Source organism: Canis lupus, chromosome 4, assembly GCF_011100685.1.
Source record: "Canis lupus familiaris isolate Mischka breed German Shepherd chromosome 4, alternate assembly UU_Cfam_GSD_1.0, whole genome shotgun sequence".
Taxonomy (NCBI): Eukaryota; Metazoa; Chordata; class Mammalia; order Carnivora; family Canidae; genus Canis; species Canis lupus.
Window position 1 is genome coordinate 11,450,882 of NC_049225.1, and position 19,363 is coordinate 11,470,244.

The following is a 19,363-nucleotide window of genomic DNA, read 5'->3' on the forward strand; positions in this document are numbered from 1 at the left end:
GCAAAGGGACTTTGCATATATGATTACATTAAGGATCTGCAGTTTGGGAAATTGTTTTGGATTATCCAGTAGGCCCAGTGTAATCATTAGGGTCCTTATAAGAAGAAAGGCCATAGTAAGAGAGGAGTTGGAGGACAGAGGCAGAAGATGGGATGTTACAGCTTTGAAGATGGAGGAAGAGGCCACAAGCCAAGGAATGTGTATGACCCCTCCAGTAATTGGAAAAGACCAGAAGGAACATAGACCTGCCAAACATTATTTTAGCCTGTAAGACTCATTTATGATTTCTGAAGTCCAGGACACTAAACAGAAAATTTGTGTTGTTTTAAGCCTCTGAGTTTATGATAATTTGTTATAGTAGCACTAGGAAACTAATATACCCCCAAAGCAGTGAGATGTTTGGAGGGTAAAACTGTAGATTTTTAAATCTAATACAGGATATAATACATGTCAACTAAAGGTATAATAAAAAGAATAGGTGAATAAATAAATGAATACTGACCTTAACTCTTGACTTTGTAAACTTACAGTCTGGACATTGTCAAAATTCACAAGAATAAAAATGGGAAATAGTGGGTTTTAAAAAAAATAAACCTTCCTAAATTTAGGGGAATTAGTAATAGATATCTGTTAATGAATTAAAGTTCAGCTGTGCTCAGGGATGTGATTTCCCTGTTTAATTAAAAAATGCTTTTGTATGAGGCAAAGTCAAAACTTTTTTTTTTTTTTTTAAAGATTTTATTTATTTACTCATGAGAGATAGAGAGAGAGACAGAGGGAGAGAGGCAGGCTCCATGCAGAGAGCCTGATGTGGGTCTCGATCCCGGGTCTCCAGGATCACACTGTGGGCCAAAGGCAGGTGCCAAATCTTTGAGCCATCCAGGCATCCCAGCAAAGTCAAATCTTATGAAATTGACAATATCAACTATTTTTGAATGAAAAGAAGAAAGAAGGACAGATAGGCAAGCTTCAAGAAGCCAGAGCTGGAATTTGGTAGCTATTCTATTCTGCTCTTTAATAAGAATTATACTTGATTGAATGCTTCTTCTGTACCAGTGAATAGAGCAAAGTTTTACATATTTTATTCAATGATCACAACTATATGAAGTCTCTCCCCACTATTATCCCATTAAACTATTCCCATTTTTTTCTCTTTGAGATTTAAAAATTTCAGTTAACATACAGTGTAATATTAGTTTCAGGTGTACAACATGGTGATTGATCACTTCAATATGTCACCCAGTACCCATCACAAAAAGTGCATGCCTTAATCCCCATCACGTATTTAACCGCCAACCCCCCCCCCCCCCCCCCCCCCCCCGCCCCTCAGCTTCCCTCTGGTAACCATCAGTTTGTTCTCTATAGTTAAGAGTCTGTTTCCTGGATTGCCTCTTGGTTTTTTCTACCCCATGTTCATTTGTTTTGATTCTTAAATTCCACATATGAGTGAAATCATATGGCATTGATTTTTCTCTGACTTTACTTAGCATAATACTCTCTAGCTCTGTCCACATCATTGCAAATGGCAAGACTTCATTCTTTTTTATGGCTGAGTAATATTCCTGTTTTTGTGTGTGTGCGCGCGCATATATATATATATATATATATATATTTATATATACACACTGTATTTTCTTTATCCATCCCATAGTTGATGGACAGTTGGGCTGTTTCCAAAATTTGGTTCTTATTGACAGTGCTGCTATAAATAAACATTGAGATGTACATATCCCTTTAAATCAGTAGTTTTGTAACTTTGGGTAAATATGTAGTAGTGCAATTGCTGAATTGTAGAGTAGTTCTATTTTTAACTTTTTGAGGAACCTCCATACTGTTTTCCTGGCTGCACCAGTGTGCATTCCCACCAACAGTCCAAGAGGGTTCCTTTTTCTCCACATTCTTACCAATACCTGGTGTTTCTTGTGTTGTTGATTTCAGCCATTCTGACAGGTGTGAGGTGATATCTCATTGTAGTTTTGATTTGCATTTCCCTGGTGGTGAGTGATGATGAGCATCTTATGTGTCTGTTGGCCATCTGGATGTCTTCTTTGGAGAGATGTCTGTTTGTGTCTTCTGCCCATTTTTAATTGGATTATTCAGTTTTTGGGTGTTGAGTTTCATAAGTTCTTTATATACTTTGGTTACTAACCCTTTATCAGCTATGTTATTTGCAAATATCTTCTCCCATTCCCTACTCCCTCCCGTTTTAAGGATGCAAAAACTAAGGGTAAGTTTTGTCTAGAGACTTGCTCAAATTCCTTTAACATTTGGCCACAGGAACCCAGCCTCGTTTGCTATATATGAGAGGAAAGGGATACAAATCGTTAGCATCAACAACTTGACCATCTTTTTGTAGTGTTGTATTTTTGTGAATATTAGAGTAATATTATTCATGCAGGAAATTTGAAAAATGTAGAATGTATGATAGAAAAAAATGACATCAAATCAAAGATAAATTCTCTTTGAAAGATGCTTATGTGTTTTACAACACTCTAGTAGCACAAAAAGTAAAACACATTTTTCAAGGGAGAAACTCTTTTTAACACTGAATTTTCTCAAGTCTTAATCAAGAAGTGGCTACGGGCATCAAGAACAGAACTTACTTTCCATTGCCAGTGGTGCATAATCACTAAGAATATCTTTATCTGGAAAGATAACTCTCATCACATTCTCCTATTCCATAAGTCAATTGAATTATTTAAGTGAGAAGTTCTGTGTCTGTAGCCACCATCTATGGTCTGTGAGATTTTGACTTCTGTGAGAAGTGATTGATGGGCAGATGGTGTCAGTGGGCATGGCCATTCTTACTGGCAGCCATCAACTTGTCTTTTTGGCCCGTAACCCTGTCTTATCTGTGTATTTGTGGAAAAGGTACTTACTTGCAATTTGTGTGTATTCTTCTGTCATTTAGTTTCAATGAGTTTGTATATCTGGAATTTAGGTCCATAACCAACTACAAGCAGTCTTAGAAGCTTGGAGAGGTGATACTTGGGCCAGCAACTGACATCATCAGTATGAAGTACAATTGAAAACTTGCAGGGAAAATCATATAAAGGTGTAAAAACTGATAGTAGTCTGAGGCTACTGATGCTCATATCTCTGGAGGCTGCATGGCATTGTAATTAATGTCCATGATGATGTCCTGGATTAGACCGTATGTCTTGCACCTTATGAAAAACGTAGAAAAAGTGTTTAACATGTTTCTAGAACATTGTACATTCTTAATGGTTACCTTAAATGTTGCTGTTATTTTGTGTAAGGGTATAAACTACTTTTCTACGATGACACATTCCCTAGAAGTCCCCCAAAGCTGAGGTTTTAGTGCATATCTCATGAATCAGCCTTTACCATAAACTTTTAAAAATGATTTGAACTCTTTCCTCCCTTTGGGAGAGCTGTGAAGAGGAAGAAAAATGATTTGTCATCCCTTCGAAAATATATATTTATATATTTTCACTTTCACCTCATAATTGGTTTATTTGACTTTGATGCTTCAAAATGTGGTTGATCTTTTAAAAGTTTTATTTGATTTTTTTAAAGCTCTTGCTGAATACTGTGACCAGAGTTGCATAGCCAATTAAGAGTTAAGATAGCCACTTGCAATTTAAAGCTGAGATTTAAATGAATTGCTTTTTTTTTTTTTAATGAATTGCTTATAGTTAAGTAGATTACTTAAAATAGCATTTCTGAAGTACCTGGTCTCTGGGGATCCCCTGATCCCAGAGAGGTGGTGAAGGCTCACAGGAGAGGAGAGAAAATCATCTGATTCTGAAGAAGGCTTCTTAAGGATATTCAGGTGGAAGAACTTTCACATACAAGGGTTGGAATTTGGAAAGGGCATGGTCTGTTTGGAGAATACTAAGATATGTGATCAAAATCCTGCAGGGATGGAATCTGAGGGGAAAAAAAGAAAGAAAATTTTCTCTACCAGAATGGGGATTTTGCAGCTAGTGGCATTCTAATCCCAACAACTTTCTGGCCACATAAGTTTAGGTATTTACCTGTGTCTTTACCTTGATTTCCTCACCTGCACAATGAGTGCTGCTAAATAGTGTCTGTCTCTAGGAGAATTTCTGTAAGGACTAGCTGACAAGACACAAAAGCCTCTAGTGAGTTCCCTGGAATTAAGTGCTCTATATGTGGGTTATTCCTCTTTTTTTTTTTTATTTTTATTTTTTAATTCTACTCAGGATCCCCAGTGACTATCCCTGGTTCTTTCAGGAGGCCAGATCAGACTGCCAGACTGGCAGGTGTCAAACAGTACTTCAGGTCTTTGATGGAAAATATATGACTTGGAAATGCCTTTTTATAAGCAACATTTGGTTTGTTCCTTCAAGAAGGAGTTCTCCTTGAGAGCATCACACACTGAACCCAGGTCAGATTTGCCCCAAGGCCTTCTAAAGCTAATTCTGTATTATGTAGCACTTTTTAAAATGTTCTAGTGGGTTATCTCTTCACCCCAAAGTTTAAACTGAGAAATCCTTCTGGCAAGGATGAAAGGAAAGGAAGAAAGGTTGCTGGCCAGTAAAAACAGAGAGGAGAAACTTGTGCACAGATCGCCCACATCAGCACACCACATCCACTCCAAGGAGGCAGGAGGTTTCTCAATCCTAAAAAATCCAGCCAGGGTTTTTTTAGGTAAGGATGGGTCTTTGTGTTTGATGTTTATCTTGGACCTATGAAGAGGTCCTTTTTCCTACTCCTGGTGCAAAGTCGTCTTCTTCCCATCTCCCCTGCTTTCTCTCTTCTCAGTGAATTATCAGAAGAGAAGATAAGAATCAAATATGAACAGCCTTTGTAAGAACTACATGAAAATACCAAGGCCTTTCTAAGGACTTTTCCCCAAAGCTGCTGGGGCTGTTGGCTCCCAGGCAGTGAAGTGCAGAGACTGCACAGGTTCCCTTACTTTACATTTTGTGTTCTTAAGAGGTTTTGCAGAAAGACAAATCAAGAGGCTTCACTTCTTAGGTTATGCTTAAGAATTTTCAGTCTGGGGGATCCCTGGGTGGCGCAGCGGTTTGGCGCCTGCCTTTGGCCCAGGGCGCGATCCTGGAGACCCGGGATCGAATCCCACATCGGGCTCCCGGTGCATGGAGCCTGCTTCTCCCTCTGCCTATGTCTCTGCCTCTCTCTCTCTCACTGTGTGCCTATCATAAATAAATAAAAAAAAAATTAAAAAAAAAGAATTTTCAGTTTGGGCTTTAATTTTTTTTTTTTCTTCTCCAAATAGCGCTGGTAGGGAAATGAATGTGGATAGGTTTGGTAGAAGTGCTGTGCAAGTACTATTTGGGTGTGTTTTCAAGTTACACTAAGAGAAAGAAGAACATCATAAGTAAGTTTCATGTTGATATGGCCAATAACATTCATTTGGGGATGGTGTAACTGGTGTCTGTCTGCACAGAGTTTCCTTGGGGGTTCTCCAGTGTCAAACCTTTTAATTATACAGTGTTGCATTTATTTTTTGTTGCTGTTCCCCTCACCACAAGGAATATGTGTCCCTGTCATATTTTAATGTCTTGAGGGCTCTATACTGCAGTTGAAATGGAATGTTGAGAACCTTTTAGTGGAAATATTTGTCTTTAGGAATTTCCTTCAAACTTGCAGCTTTGGGAATTATAACTTAAGGTGAAGCTGCAGTAAGTAGGCAGTAAGGAAGAAGCATGACTGCCTAGCTGGAGAGCAATAGTAAGATGAATGTCTAAGTATTTCTTGGTTGAGGGAAGCTCAGAACATGTTCATAGGAAAATTTACTTAAAAACAATAGAAACAATGTCTAGTTCTGATGTCAGGGTTAGAGAAATTATCTTTGGCTAAGGTTATCTTCCATCTTGCCTTGTAGCATTGAAATGCATGCTGTAGCGTGATGCCCACATGTGCTTTTCCTGGCTTGCTGCTCTTCTAGGTTTGGCCCTCATAGACTTAAAGGTTCTCCAAGTTGGCCAACCCTCATGGTGAACTCTTTGAGCTTGATAGGTTGGTTGCAAAGGCAGGAGCAGCCAACATGACTGGAGCTATGACTCTGGTGTTGAAAGAGGATGAGGTAGAGCTATTCGGAACAGATGCAGACTTACTTATTTCAATTGATCCCATCTTTGTAGGCTTCTTTTCAACTTTTAGAACTGCTTCTTACTTTGGCTTTGTATGTTTATCTTTCCCTTAACTTTCTAGCCATAATATATTTGAGCCAGCGGAACTTGGAATTTGTGCTTAATTTGTGCAAATACAGTTTGGAAACTTAAAGGTTAGGAAAGCTATGTGTAAATAGGATATTTAACTTAAACCAGAACTGTGTGTGTGTATCTCCCAGACCTGAACCCATTTAACCTGGAATTACTAAGCCAACTGCTAATTTAGCGTTGAAACAGCCTAAAGAAAAACAAATGGGTAGCAAGTGTAGTTTTGGTCAGATTTTTCCAGATGCTTTTATACATTACATAAAATAGTATCTTAATTACCTACCTTATTGAAATGTTTCATAACATCATTTTTGTTTTGGGTTTGTAAAGGTAGTGCTGCTGATCTTCATTTTTTGTTCTTATGTAGAAATGTCTGCTTGACTTTGGTCCTTTTCAGTACCTGGTGGAGGTATCCATTTCACTAATTTCTTGTTTACTTTATCTTCATCTGTTATTGCTATGTATCCAGTGCATCCTAGACATTGAACAATTTGAATTGTAAATCTGACTTCTCAGTTTTCTTATTTCTGCTGTCTAGGCTGCAAGTTTTTAGAAAGACACTCTAACCAAATTCAGTTTGGCCATTGTGAATGGAGTAATGAGAATTCAGAGACTTGCATGATTTTGTTGGGAAGAACCTTTGTTATTCCACTGGGCCTATCAAAGTAGCCACCTAATGGAAGATGCTTGGTTAAATACTTGTTAAATGGGTATGGTCAAATGGTGCATTCTTTTTCTAGATGGTCATGTTGGAGCCCAGACTTACTGAGGTTACCTGGAAGCTAAGAATATATTATTTCCCTGGGGATTCCATTATTAATCTAATGCAAAACATTGTTGCTTTGAACAAATTTCATTAAAAATATTGTTATAATTCTTAATATATGCATAGAACTGAAAAATGTAGAAGTCTCCCTTAAACATCTCTCATATCTCTATTCCTATCTGTACATCTGTGTCTATATATATATATGCACATATATCTGTATTTAAGTATGTGGAGGAAAAATCTTAGTGGGACAAAAATATCAACAGGGATTATCTCTGGTATTAGGAAGTGAGACAAATAGCCAGCCAGAGAAGGAGCACCATGTTGTGCGTAGCTGGTGTGCACTCTGACTTCTTGGTGGAATATGAAATATGGTGAATATTTTTCGTTGTCATTAGTTTTTTTTGGTAGCCTGATTTTTGGTTATTTGGTATTTCATTATTATAGATGCCTTGCTTATTTTGGTTACTTAGGAGATGAGAGAGAAGATTTGGTGCTTACTATTGATAGTTTTTTCATCAGTATTTATGGGAGGAAGCCAAAGTTGCTAATTCATATTTGACTATGGATTCTATGCCATCTGAGGTTTTTACCCCAAACAAAATGATGGTACAACACCCTGAATTTTGGAAGCTGCAAACTTTTCCCTTTTGGGACGTAGGGCTGTCTCAATGGTTGTGAATGATGTCTTGAGCTGAATTGTCTTCTGTGGCACTGGGTCACTTAAAAATATTTTAATGAGGGTATATCTCAGTGTTGGCATGTTAGAGAATTCATTGAATATTCTTTCCCTTAACTCTTAACTACTTTTCTTGGAAGAAGAAGTAGTTAGATTCCTCAGAAAAGGCTGATAATTAGGTTCTGTATTTCATTCAGTGGAAGATAAAATTTGACCTTTGTTGTTACTGAAGATACTGGCTTTGTAAGGCAGAATCTTAGAGCTTTTGAGCCATCCTAGGAGTTCTTAGCAGTTAAATGATAGTCCTGGTGAAGAAGGAATGAGCATTTTTGAGGCTTAGATGGTCTGAAAGACATTTTGCTAATGTTCTGAAACTAATTCGATGGTTTATAATGTTTGTGATAGTTACCCATAGCCTAATAACATAGGTGAGGGTGTAGATTTCATCCCAAACAGCCTTATTACTGGGTTGTCTGTAACTACTAAGACAGATTGCACATGGAATCTTGCCTTATGTGCAATCCTTATCAATGAGCAAGGCCCAGTATGTTTATTTCATAAGCTCAGTGAGGTCTGAGCTTCCTCCTTTTAGTGCTCCTACAGTTCTTGTAGGAAACATTGACTCAGGACAGAAGGGAAGTTGCATGATTATCTTCTGGTCTTCCCTCAGAGTGGAAATATTGTGCCTAGGCTGCCAATTAAAAGGGCTTGGGTCATTGGACTTTCTCAGTTCATATGCCCTGTTTACTCAGGAGCAGGAGTACCCTACAGTATTTCTAGTCGACATTTTTTAAATGTTACTATTTGACCCATGTTCATTTTGCTAATTAACAAAACCTCTGGTACTTAAGAAAGTTAAAGAAAAATTCAGACTCATCACTAACTGCTGCAGTGTGGCCTGAGTAGAGGCTTTCAGCTGCTAATACTCCTGGGGTATGTTCTCAGCTGGAGTAACCAACCATTCTGGGGTGTGGATCAGAATCAACCAACAGGCATTTGTCACGTGAACTGTGCTGAAGTATTTTAGATATAATTACAGACAACATAATAGAAAGATGTTTTGTGATTATTCTTGTATGTAAGAACCAGATTGGGAGATGCATTTGGACACAAAAATGTTGAAATATAAAGAGCATTTTTGTGGTTGATGGGAAAAATTGGAAACACATTTGATGTTCAGACTGGCCTGGAAACCTGGGACACATGGTTGCCAGAGAAGAACAGGCCCTTTCAGTGTTTTTTCCTGGGCATTGGCAACTTGGAAGTGAGATAAAAATGGAGAAGACAGTCTAACAAACTTCTTTAAGTAAATATAAATGCATTCTAAAGTAATACATATTAACAAATACAAACTTAGTTATATTTACTGGTAGCATATGAAAGTGTGCACTGCTCTTTTTGCTTCAGCAACAATTCCAAACATTTTGGCTTCCTGACCCTTTGCCATTTTAAAAGTTATTAAGGACATCCAAAGATATTTCATTTATGTAGGGTATAGCTATTGATATTGACTTATTAGAAATTAAAATAGAAAAATTTTAATATAGTCACATATTTAAATATAACACTAAACCCATTGCTAGTTAATGAAAATTATTTTTTTAATAAAAATTCTATATTTTCCAAAACAAATTCAATGAGACAAACAACTCTATTTTTCTATTTTTATACATCTCTTCAGAATCTGGTGGTCTAGAAGACAGTGGAACCTTGTGCCTTTCTGCTGCAGGCAGTCTTTTGCACTGTCACCCTGCATGTGGTGTCTGGGAAACTCCAGTGTACACTCATGATGAAATGAGACTGAAAATGACAAAGGGTGTAGCATCATGAAAACCAGTCTGATCCTGCAAATTCTCCTGAGAGGTATCCGAGAACACCAGGGGTCCTGGATGGCACTCTGAAAACCACTGCTCCCTAGTTTGAGAAACTGCGCTACCACCCATTATTTGCTTTGGTCCTTTAGCTAGTCCTGAGGAGTAAGTGTTATCTCCATTCTGCCATTGAGAAGAACTTGAGATACCAAGCAGGCTTACCCTTGAGTACTATGCAAGTTCCTCATGATTAGGGGCAGCCAGTTTTCTTTTGATGGTTCTGCTTATGTGATTGGTTTTTTTCCAGTGTATGTCTTTGCTGTAGCTTGTACCACCTGAAGCTGAGAATTCAGGGAGGGGATATGTCATTACTGATGCACCTTCATGATATGAAATTAGTTCTTTGCAAAGAATTACAGCTTTGGAGGTGATATTTCAAACTTACGAAATAGGGTATTTGAGGGCAGTTGTTTTTATTTTCTCACCTTATGTGGATTGTATTTTACACCTTAGAAAAGAGAGTAGATTTGGTGGAGTATCGCTAGTCCTGAATTACTTATATTCTCTACAAACTTTTGTTCTCTCTGAAGGTCAAAACGAGACTTTTCCCCAAGTCTTTCAGGAACAGATCTATTGTGTAGGATCTGTGTTTTGAAATTTTGCCATTGACAGATGCTCACTGTTCAGTGTACTTTCCCTTTAATATTCAGTGAAAATGGATTAGAAAAATAAAAATTACTAGAAAAATAACAAAGACAAGCCGCAATTTTTAAAATTTTATTCCATATACTTATGGCTACTCTTTAAAGTTACTATAAAAGTTTCTAGATGCTTCCCCTCAATTTTTCTATTATCTGAATTATTCTATATTATCTTCTTGCTCTCTGGGGACACACAGTTCACACTGGCAGCAGACCACACTTTGAGTAGCACCGATGTCATTATAGCCAGTGTGCCTTCTCATGTAATTCAGACCTGGAATTTTTAGCCATTTTACTTCCTGCCTCCTATCTTCAACTTCAGTTTAAACTAGGGAATACTTCTTTATTCTTCTCTGATTTCTTAAATAATATTTAAATAGTGTTGTACATTGGAAACTATGTTACAAAAGTAAGGTATGTATATTCAAAGTATAATATTAGAAAAGGTCATTACTATTAGAAAAATACATTCAAATGTAAGTTCAAATAACATTGTCCTGAACATTATTTTCTTAACACGATGATGAGCTCTGGTTTATTTGTTTGAGAGGGATAAAATAACATGTTAGAGAGAAAGAGAAGGTTATCCCAGATGGCTTGGGGATAAGGAAAGAATGAGTGGTTGCTTAGTCTTTTCTTTATGGGGTCTTTACAAGTCATTTCACTGAAGACTTATGCGTCGGGGGGAGGATCAGAGCTACAGCTGACTGGAAGGGGTAGCAGCTGAGAAGGAGAGGGAAAACAAAAAAGCAGATCTGCCGGGGTAGAGGACGTTCTAGTAGACTGTGAGCCACTTTACAACAGAAGAGGTTGGTTTCCATCCTGTCCAAAGGTCAGCAGGACTTGTGGTTATCACCGTCAGTTTCTCTGGGCACTTACCATTTATTGGGTGCCTACCATGTGCCAGTCAGAGGCTAGTTCCTTTTCCTATAACCTCACTTCTCACAACAGACCCAGGAAGAAGGACAGGAGCACAGTGAGGCTCAGTTGGAGGTAAAATATTTCTTCAGGGGCATACTGCTAGTCCATAGTGAGGCTGGAGCGGAACATCAGTGAAATGCCAAAGCCTCTTGCTTTTTCCAGATCTGCTGCAGATTTGAAAGACTGGCAAGACTAAAAGGGGGCCATATGGGGGCTGTAGCATGTCCCCTACTTACTTACTTGCTGCAGTATAGTTTCCTACCATTTCTTACCGTAGTTCTCCAGATAAAGAAGATGGAAGATGGTGAAGTATCTGTTTCCAGAAACATTTTTAAGGAAATCAGAGAGAGGCCAAAAGGGACTTAAATTTCTCCAGAGAGGAAGTTGAGAAACTCAAGTATAGCAAACCTCTAATGCCAGATGTTATTTATCCAAAGGTTTTTGGCTACATTGCAGTACTTTCTGGATCTCTGCTAGTTCTCTGCAGTCTTTCTGAAGCTGCTTTGAGTTTTAAAAATATACGTACCTGAATTTGAAACCATAGTTATTTAATTTAAAATATGCTCTTAAACCCTAAACTCTTTGCAATAACAATGTTGGAAGCACAGAAGGAATCACTCCAAATGATTATTTGAAGTATTATTTTATTCCAAGTGGAAAAAATATTTCTGAACTGGCAAGTATTTCAGCTAGAGTAAGCTGTGTTTTTGCTTTAAAAAAAAATCACATTTAGCACTCTCTTACTCCATACACATGGAATGTTTCCTACTTAAATTTTTAATTATTATTCCTTAATAGAAGACGAAAAGGAGATTTCACTGTGGCTGTCTTTGACTTTTCTACCTAAATGGTAGCAAAAACTTTTATATTTGGTCCTAGGGCAAAAAAATACTTATTACCCTATAGAGGGTGTGAAGACATGGATGGGAATAAGGGCAATTAAAATTTTCTCAAATGATGAGGACCATTGATTTGTGGTCTCAAATCCCTAATTATCCTTCTTTTCCTGAACAATAAGGAAAATGTCAATCCTGACATTTTCAGAAACATTCCAACTTTGATATTTTTGCTTTTGATCATCTTTTTCTCTTTATTATTTTCTTTTTGAGTATGAGTATTTTCAAGTTACTATTTTTTTGTTCCTAGACTTACGTCAGTCTCTTCTGATTGCTTATTTATCTCTTAGTATGTTGTGCAGCCTGCTTCTCTGTTCCCCATTAAAGTCATACAGCCCCTGGTCTAGGCCTACATTGTATTTTAGTCACCTCCTTAATTGATAGAAAACTTAGGGGAATGCATTGTTCCAGTTAATCTATTTTTCTTAATAAAGAGTGATGCAGAAAAGTTTTTTTTTTTTTTTTTGACTCTGGTTGTTGAATATGTTCCTAAAATAATAGCCCACATTCCTTCCTTAGTAAGCACAGTGGAAATGATTGTCTCCTGATGGCTGAAAACCTTGTAGTGTTTGAGAGCAACTTTTCCAGATACCACTTTTCCCTAAATGTGTGGTAAATGGAGATTCAAAAGCATTGGAGATAAATAGCTTCTGGCATAATTTCCAGAGAGGCAAGGAATCTGGTTGCTGTGTCGTGTCTCCCCCCCCCCCCCCCCCCGCCCCCCGCATCAGAAAACAGCTCAAGAATCCATGTCTGAGCCATGCTGTCCTCCCACCTGGGTGCACGGGAGTTAACCTCCCTTGACTTGCACACATGCAAAATTCTCTCTGCTCATTCGTGAAAGCTAGCTTTCTCTCTTTACTTGTGAATAAGGAGAAGCTTATCTTGGCAGTGCCCTTTAAGACATTGAATGGTCAGGAAGTGGCGATTTTGAAATCCTCATGATACCAGATTTCTTATGAGTTGATTCCTCATGACAGTTTGGACTGATGAAGAGCCCAGAGCTCCCCCCACATGGTACCACTGATGGTCAACCACATGGAAGTCCCGTCATGCTCCTCTTGGGGCCTAAGGTCTTAATTCCTGGTGAGTTCACACTTTAACCCTGCTGCCCTGGCTCAGTCTGGCCTCTGGCCTTATCAGGACTTTACTTACAGCTTGTTTGAAACCAAAGCTCAGTGGGTGTCTGCATGGGAATGGTCCATCCCATCCTGGGGAAGAGGCACTTTTGTCTTTTTTCTCAGGTTATGCTGCTTGCTCTTTAGTTCCTGCTAGTGCTGAGGTGGTCTTGCAGCCAAAGTAAAAGAATTTTCCCTACTAAAGAAGTAGTTTGTGCATTGGTGGCAAGCTCCTGAACACCTTAAGGTCATAACCTTACTAAACATGTGGTCATATTGTAGAGCCTGGCCTGGTGTGGGATGGTGTTTTCTAATTGTACAGTTTATCCCTGGACAGAGAAGTTCAGGGCCCTTGCTGGCTGTCATCTTATCACTACCCGGTTATTATCTCCCTTCTTTCAGGAAAGAGGCTGGGGAGTGCTCATTTTAATCCTTCCTGATTTTTGAGGTAATGGGATTTTTTTTCTTCTCATCTTCTGAGCCAGTTGTGAAGTGTAAAGAACTGCCCCTTCTTCCTTCTCGAGTTGGCTTTTGGCTGACTCTGCCCAGTTGGTTGAGTTGTGTTTTCAGAGGGAATCAGGCTAATTTAGCTCACAGAAGATATGCTTAGAAAGGCAAATCTACAGGGCAAAGAAAGCCCTGGATGTTTTCCAAAGTATAAAAGAACAGCTTTTTGGATTAGCCGTTATTTTGAATAATAGGATGTATACACTATTAGTCATTCTGAGCACTCCATGGAACCAGTTTAGTTGCATGGCTGTGTGAGAAGTGACTTTATTTTTCCCTTTGTCTTACGCTTTGCAGTTTTGGTCTCTTCTTGCCACCAGCTTCCCCTTCCCAATATCAAGCAACATTTCCATGAAATTTGAAAACCTCAGTTACCAATGGAGTACAAACAAGAGAAATGAAACTCAGTGTATAACAGAGCTAGTAGTAGACAGTATCAGAGGAATTTTGTGTTAGATAAGTCTGTTTACAATGTCTTACTGATGGGACTGAAGGACAGAAAAGTTTATTATGTGACAACTGTAAGATTTTAGGAAAAGTTTTAATCAGGAGGAGAGAGGTGATTTTCAAATTTTGAAGGTGCTTACATGCAAATGGTTGCTAGAAATATCTAAGACTTGTTTTCCTTTAAATGGCAGCTTTATTTCCTGGGGTTTTGAAAGCAGTAAAAATCTTTCTACTGTCTATATACTCAGTTAAGGAACTAATAAGAATATCTGTTTAGTCTTGTTATAAGAATGGTATGAAGTCTCAGATAATGTAGCCTAATTGTGGAGGTTTATGTGTTGGAGCATCTTTTTAAGTGTTAAGTGAACTATTTTTAATAGTGCTTTTCTAAATAGTACTAAAGAGCCCCCCAAAATTAAGTGGTAATGATAACATTTATATTTAAAATATTTATTAGTTTATTATGATATTAAGTTAATCATGATCAACATCTTTATAACCATACATATACGTGCTTAGTACTGTTTTTAAGTGTTTTATTTTTCTTAATCCACAGATGTAGATGGATATGGTCTTTGAAAGAATATAATAAAAATACTCCCAAGTTTTTTAAAGAGGGCATTTCAACCTTTCATGTGCCTGTTTTGTGGTTCTTAAAAAAAGAAAAAAAAGTAAACACAAAACAAACACAAGCAGATATTTGGTTCCATTTTGGGAGGGAGAAGCAAATGGATATGAGGTGGAAATATTCAGGTTTTGACATCAAATGATGGATTTTGGCTGTTGACCATACTGTATTTAGAAGCAAAAAAGGAGGGGAAAGTGCTGAGGGCTCCTCCCACACCATTTGGGAGAAATGAAAAAAGTGTATCTATTTGCTTTGAATGTGTAGTATATACATATGCCAGATTTCAAAAGACAAAAAATATATACATTAAAAATTATAACTGTTTTACTTACATTCCTTTAATCATTAAATTACTCCCCCGCCCCTTTTGAGGTAACTACTTTTATCTGGTTTATGTGATATTTCTCCCAGAAGTCATCTGTGCATATATAAACAAATGTTTGTATATCCTGTTTTATTTGCAGACAAAAAATATAGTGTTCTTTACACATTTGACCTAGCTTTTTATTTTTCACCTAATATCTTGAAGTGTACTTAATTGTTTTCAGGGTCTGGTTGGGTAGACTAGTATTATTTGGGTAATGCTCTATTAGTGGACATTTCTGTTTTCAATCTATTTAGGCTATATGCATATTGATTTCAAATATTACAAAATTGCTGTCCATAAACTCTTCATTTTATATTACAGAAAGGACAGAGATTGCCTAGTTTTCTACATTCTCACTAGGATCACAGAGTCTGACTTTGTGACCTTTGTTAACCTGACAAATGCAAAATGGTATTTCACTGCAAAAACGTAAAAATATTTTTGACTGCCAAGGTAATAGATTTGATTGCCAACCTCTGGGGCCCCTTTCTTTCCAGTTTATATTCCCTGTCTTAGATGATGTTCTATATTCCTACTCAATTGCCATCCACTTAGATATCTCAAAGGCCACTTGTATTTGTTTCCTGTGGTAATAAATCACCACAAAGAGGCTTAAAACAACACAAATTTATTATCTTACAATTTTGGAGGTCAGAAGTCCAAAGGGATCTCAGTGAGCTAAAATCAGGGTGTGGGCAGGGCTGTGTTTCCTTCTAAGAGCTTAGGGGAGAATCCATTTACTTGCTTTTCTAGCTTCTGGAGTGCACCTGCTATTTCTTGACTTGTGGCCTCTTCTTCCATCTTTAAAGCCTCTTGAAATCTTTCTCTGACTCTTCCATCTTTGAGGACACTTGTGATGATATTGGAGCCACTCAAGAATCTAGAATAATCACTTTATTTTAAGGTTAGCTGTTAGGAATCTTAATTTCATTTGCCAGGCTTATTCTCCCTCACCATATAACCTAACATACTGAAGGGTCTCAGGGATTAGGATATGGGGGCCATAGGAGCTTCCTAATTGGTCTCCTAGGATATTCTTCTTCTTCTTCTTCTTCTTTTTTTTTTTTTTTTAGCTTTACTGCAGTATTATTCAGACATAAAAATTGCATTTATTTAGGTGGTACAATGTGATTTTTTAAAAAGGTGCACAACATATGTTCTTTTAACCTCCTTCAGTTGTTTTCCATACATTAGCTACAATGATCTTTTAAAAATGCACATATACTAGTGTCACTTCTTTTCCTAAAAGCTTATGGATAAAAAAAAAAAATCCCTGGTGGGGCCTCAGGGTTCTACCCCTTATAGCTTATCTTTGCCTTTCTTCTAGTTGCCACGCTGTCTCAGGGGCTTTGTATGGGCTCTCCTTCTGCCAAGGAGTCCTCTCATTTCCCCACCCTTTGCTGTCTGTACTTATACTCATTCTTCATGTTTTGATCAATACACTTCTTCAGAGAGACCTTCCTTTTGCTAGTTGGCCTGCAAAAGGACCCCAGTTGATAATGGTTTTATGGAGCAGCTGAGCATCTCTGCTCTGAATGTGAAGGTGAAACTTTCCTATTCATAACCATACACATGTGCTCACACACACGTGCTTTTTCAGTAATTGTTCTTTATTGGGCTATGTTGAAGTGCCCTTTTCTGTGACTTGGGATACACCATATTCTTTTTTTTTTTTCTCATTAAACTTTTGTTTTAATGGGTCTCAAAATTCTGTGACAGATTTTTTGGTCAAGTTGTTTCCATTAAAAAGAACTGATTTTAAAAACTAATAACTGGATCCCTGGGTGGCGCAGCAGTTTAGCGCCTGCCTTTGGCCCAGGGCGCGATCCTGGAGACCCAGGATCGAATCCCACATTGGGCTCCCGGTGCATGGAGCCTGCTTCTCCCTCTGCCTATGTCTCTGCCTCTCTCTCTCTTTCTTTGTGACTATCATAAATAAATAAAAATTAAAAAAAAAACTAATAACTTAAAACTGCCACACACGCACAAAAAAACCCAAATGGTCCACAAAACATTCTTCTTTCCTTCTGAAGGTTCTATGATGCATTGTTATCATTAACCAGTCTTTTACTGTTAAATGGCCAATTGACACAAACAGTTCTGAGACCGTTCTTCCACCACTGATTAAGACTGGGGTGGCAGGTGTTGGGGGATAATACTCATTTAGCCTTCTGAACTTTCTGGGCAGACTTGATGACTTTTCCAGCTCCAGCTGCCTTCTTGTCCACTGCTTTGATGACACCCACGGCAACCGACTGTCTCATGTCACGAACAGCAAAACGGCCCAGAGGAGGATAGTCAGAGAAGCTCTCAACACACATAGGTTTGCCAGGAACCATATCAACAATGGCAGCATCCCCAGATTTCAAGAACTTGGGACCATCTTCCAGCTTTTTTTCCAGAACGACGATCTATCTTCTCCTTCAGCTCAGCAAACTTGCAAGCAATGTGAGCTGTGTGACAATCCAGCACAGGTGCATATTCAGCACTGATTTGGCCTGGATGGTTCAGGATAATCACCTGAGCTGTGAAGCCAGCTGCTTCCATTGGTGGGTCATTTTTGCTGTCACCAGCCACGTTCCCACGACGAACATCTTTGACAGATATGTTCTTGACATTGAAGCCCACATTGCCCCCGGGAAAAGCCTCACTCAAAGCTTCATGGTGCATTTCAACAGACTTTACATCAGTTGTAACATTGACTGGAGCAAAGGTGACCACCATGCCAGGCTTAAGAACACCAGTCTCCACTCGACCCACTGGGGGACAGTACCAATACCACCAATTTTGTAGACGTCCTGGAGAGGCAGACGCAAGGGCTTATCAGTTGGACGAGTTGGTGGCAGAGTTGGTGGCAGAATGCGATCCAGAGCTTCAAGCAGTGTGGTTCCACTGGCATTCCTATCTTTATGGGTGATTTTCCATCCGTTGAACCAAGGCATGTTAACACCTGGCTCCAGCATGTTATCACCATTCCAACCGGAAATTGGCACAAATGCTACTGTGTTCGGGGTTGTAGCCAATTTTCTTAATGTAGGTGCTGACTTCCTTAACGATTTCCTTGTATCTCTTCTGGCAGCAGGGTGGTTCAGTGGAATCCATTTTGTTAACACCAACAATTAGTTGTTTTACACCCAGTGTGTAAGCCAGAAGGGCATGCTCCCGGGTCTGCCCATTCTTGGAGATACCTGCTTCAAATTCACCAACACCAGTGGCAACAATCAGGACAGCACGGTCAGCCTGAGATGTGCCTGTAATCATGTTTTTGATAAAGTCTTTGTGTCCTGGGGCATCAATGATGGTCACATAATACTTGCTGGTCTCGAATTTCCACAGGGAGATATCAACGGTGATACCACGTTCACGTTCAGCTTTCAGTTTATCCAAGACCCAGGCATACTTGAAGGAGCCTTTTCCCATCTCAGCAGCCTCCTTCTCAAATTTTTCGATAGTTCTTTTGTCGATCCCACCACATTTGTAGATCAGATGGCCAGTAGTGGTGGACTTGCCTGAATCTATGTGTCCTATGACGACGATGTTGATGTGAGTCTTTTCCTTTCCCATTTTGGTTTAGGTTTAGCGGTGGTTTTCATGACATCTGTGTTCTGGCGGCAAACCCGTTGCGACAAAGCAGGATATACCATATTCCTTAATGATAAGTCAACTGAATTTTATAACTTTTTCCATTTCAGTATTTAAGGGTCAGTCCTATTCATTTTACCTTCTTCAAAGCAGGAAGAGGAAGAAATAACATCTTCCCCCATGAATTCTATTCTTCTCAAAAGATGTCCGTCCTCTGTGTCAGTCCCATTTTTTATTGACTAGAGTTTGGGTTGGATAATAGGTGGTGGACTTAGGGCCAGGCTGGTATTTCTTAATAACTCCAGGAGGAGATGGCTTCCCCATACCTGTGCTCCTTGGCTTACTCTATGAACATGGATTGTGGTGTGCTTAGCTCTGGGCTGTAGTCAAAATTCTAGGATATGAGGATCATTGCTGGGATGCTATTCTATGATTTCTCTTTGTGATTGCTAATTAATTTCTTTTTCCATTTTTGGGCAGTAAGTTCATGAATATAAGGACCATACCTACTTATTTTTCCCTCTTCATTTCTTTTTTTCTTTTAAAGATTTTATTTTATTTATTCATGAGAGACACAGAGAGAGAGGCAGAGACATAGGCAGAGGGAGAAGCAGGCTTAGCAGGCTTGCGGGACTTGATCCCAGATCTCAGGATTACACCCTGAACTGAAGGCCGACGATCAATCGCTGAGCCACCCAGCCGTCCCTCTTTATTTCTCAGTGTAGGGTGACCAGCTGTTCCCAGTTTATTTAGGAGTGGGG

General features: G+C 38.7%; 1 protein-coding gene across 3 annotated transcripts in view; it reads left to right on the forward strand.

The window, feature by feature from the left end:
* The window catches only part of BICC1 (BicC family RNA binding protein 1), a 270,915-nt gene that overhangs the window by 45,535 nt on the left and 206,017 nt on the right, over nt 1–19,363 (forward strand). The gene's annotated exons all lie outside the window — the stretch shown is intronic.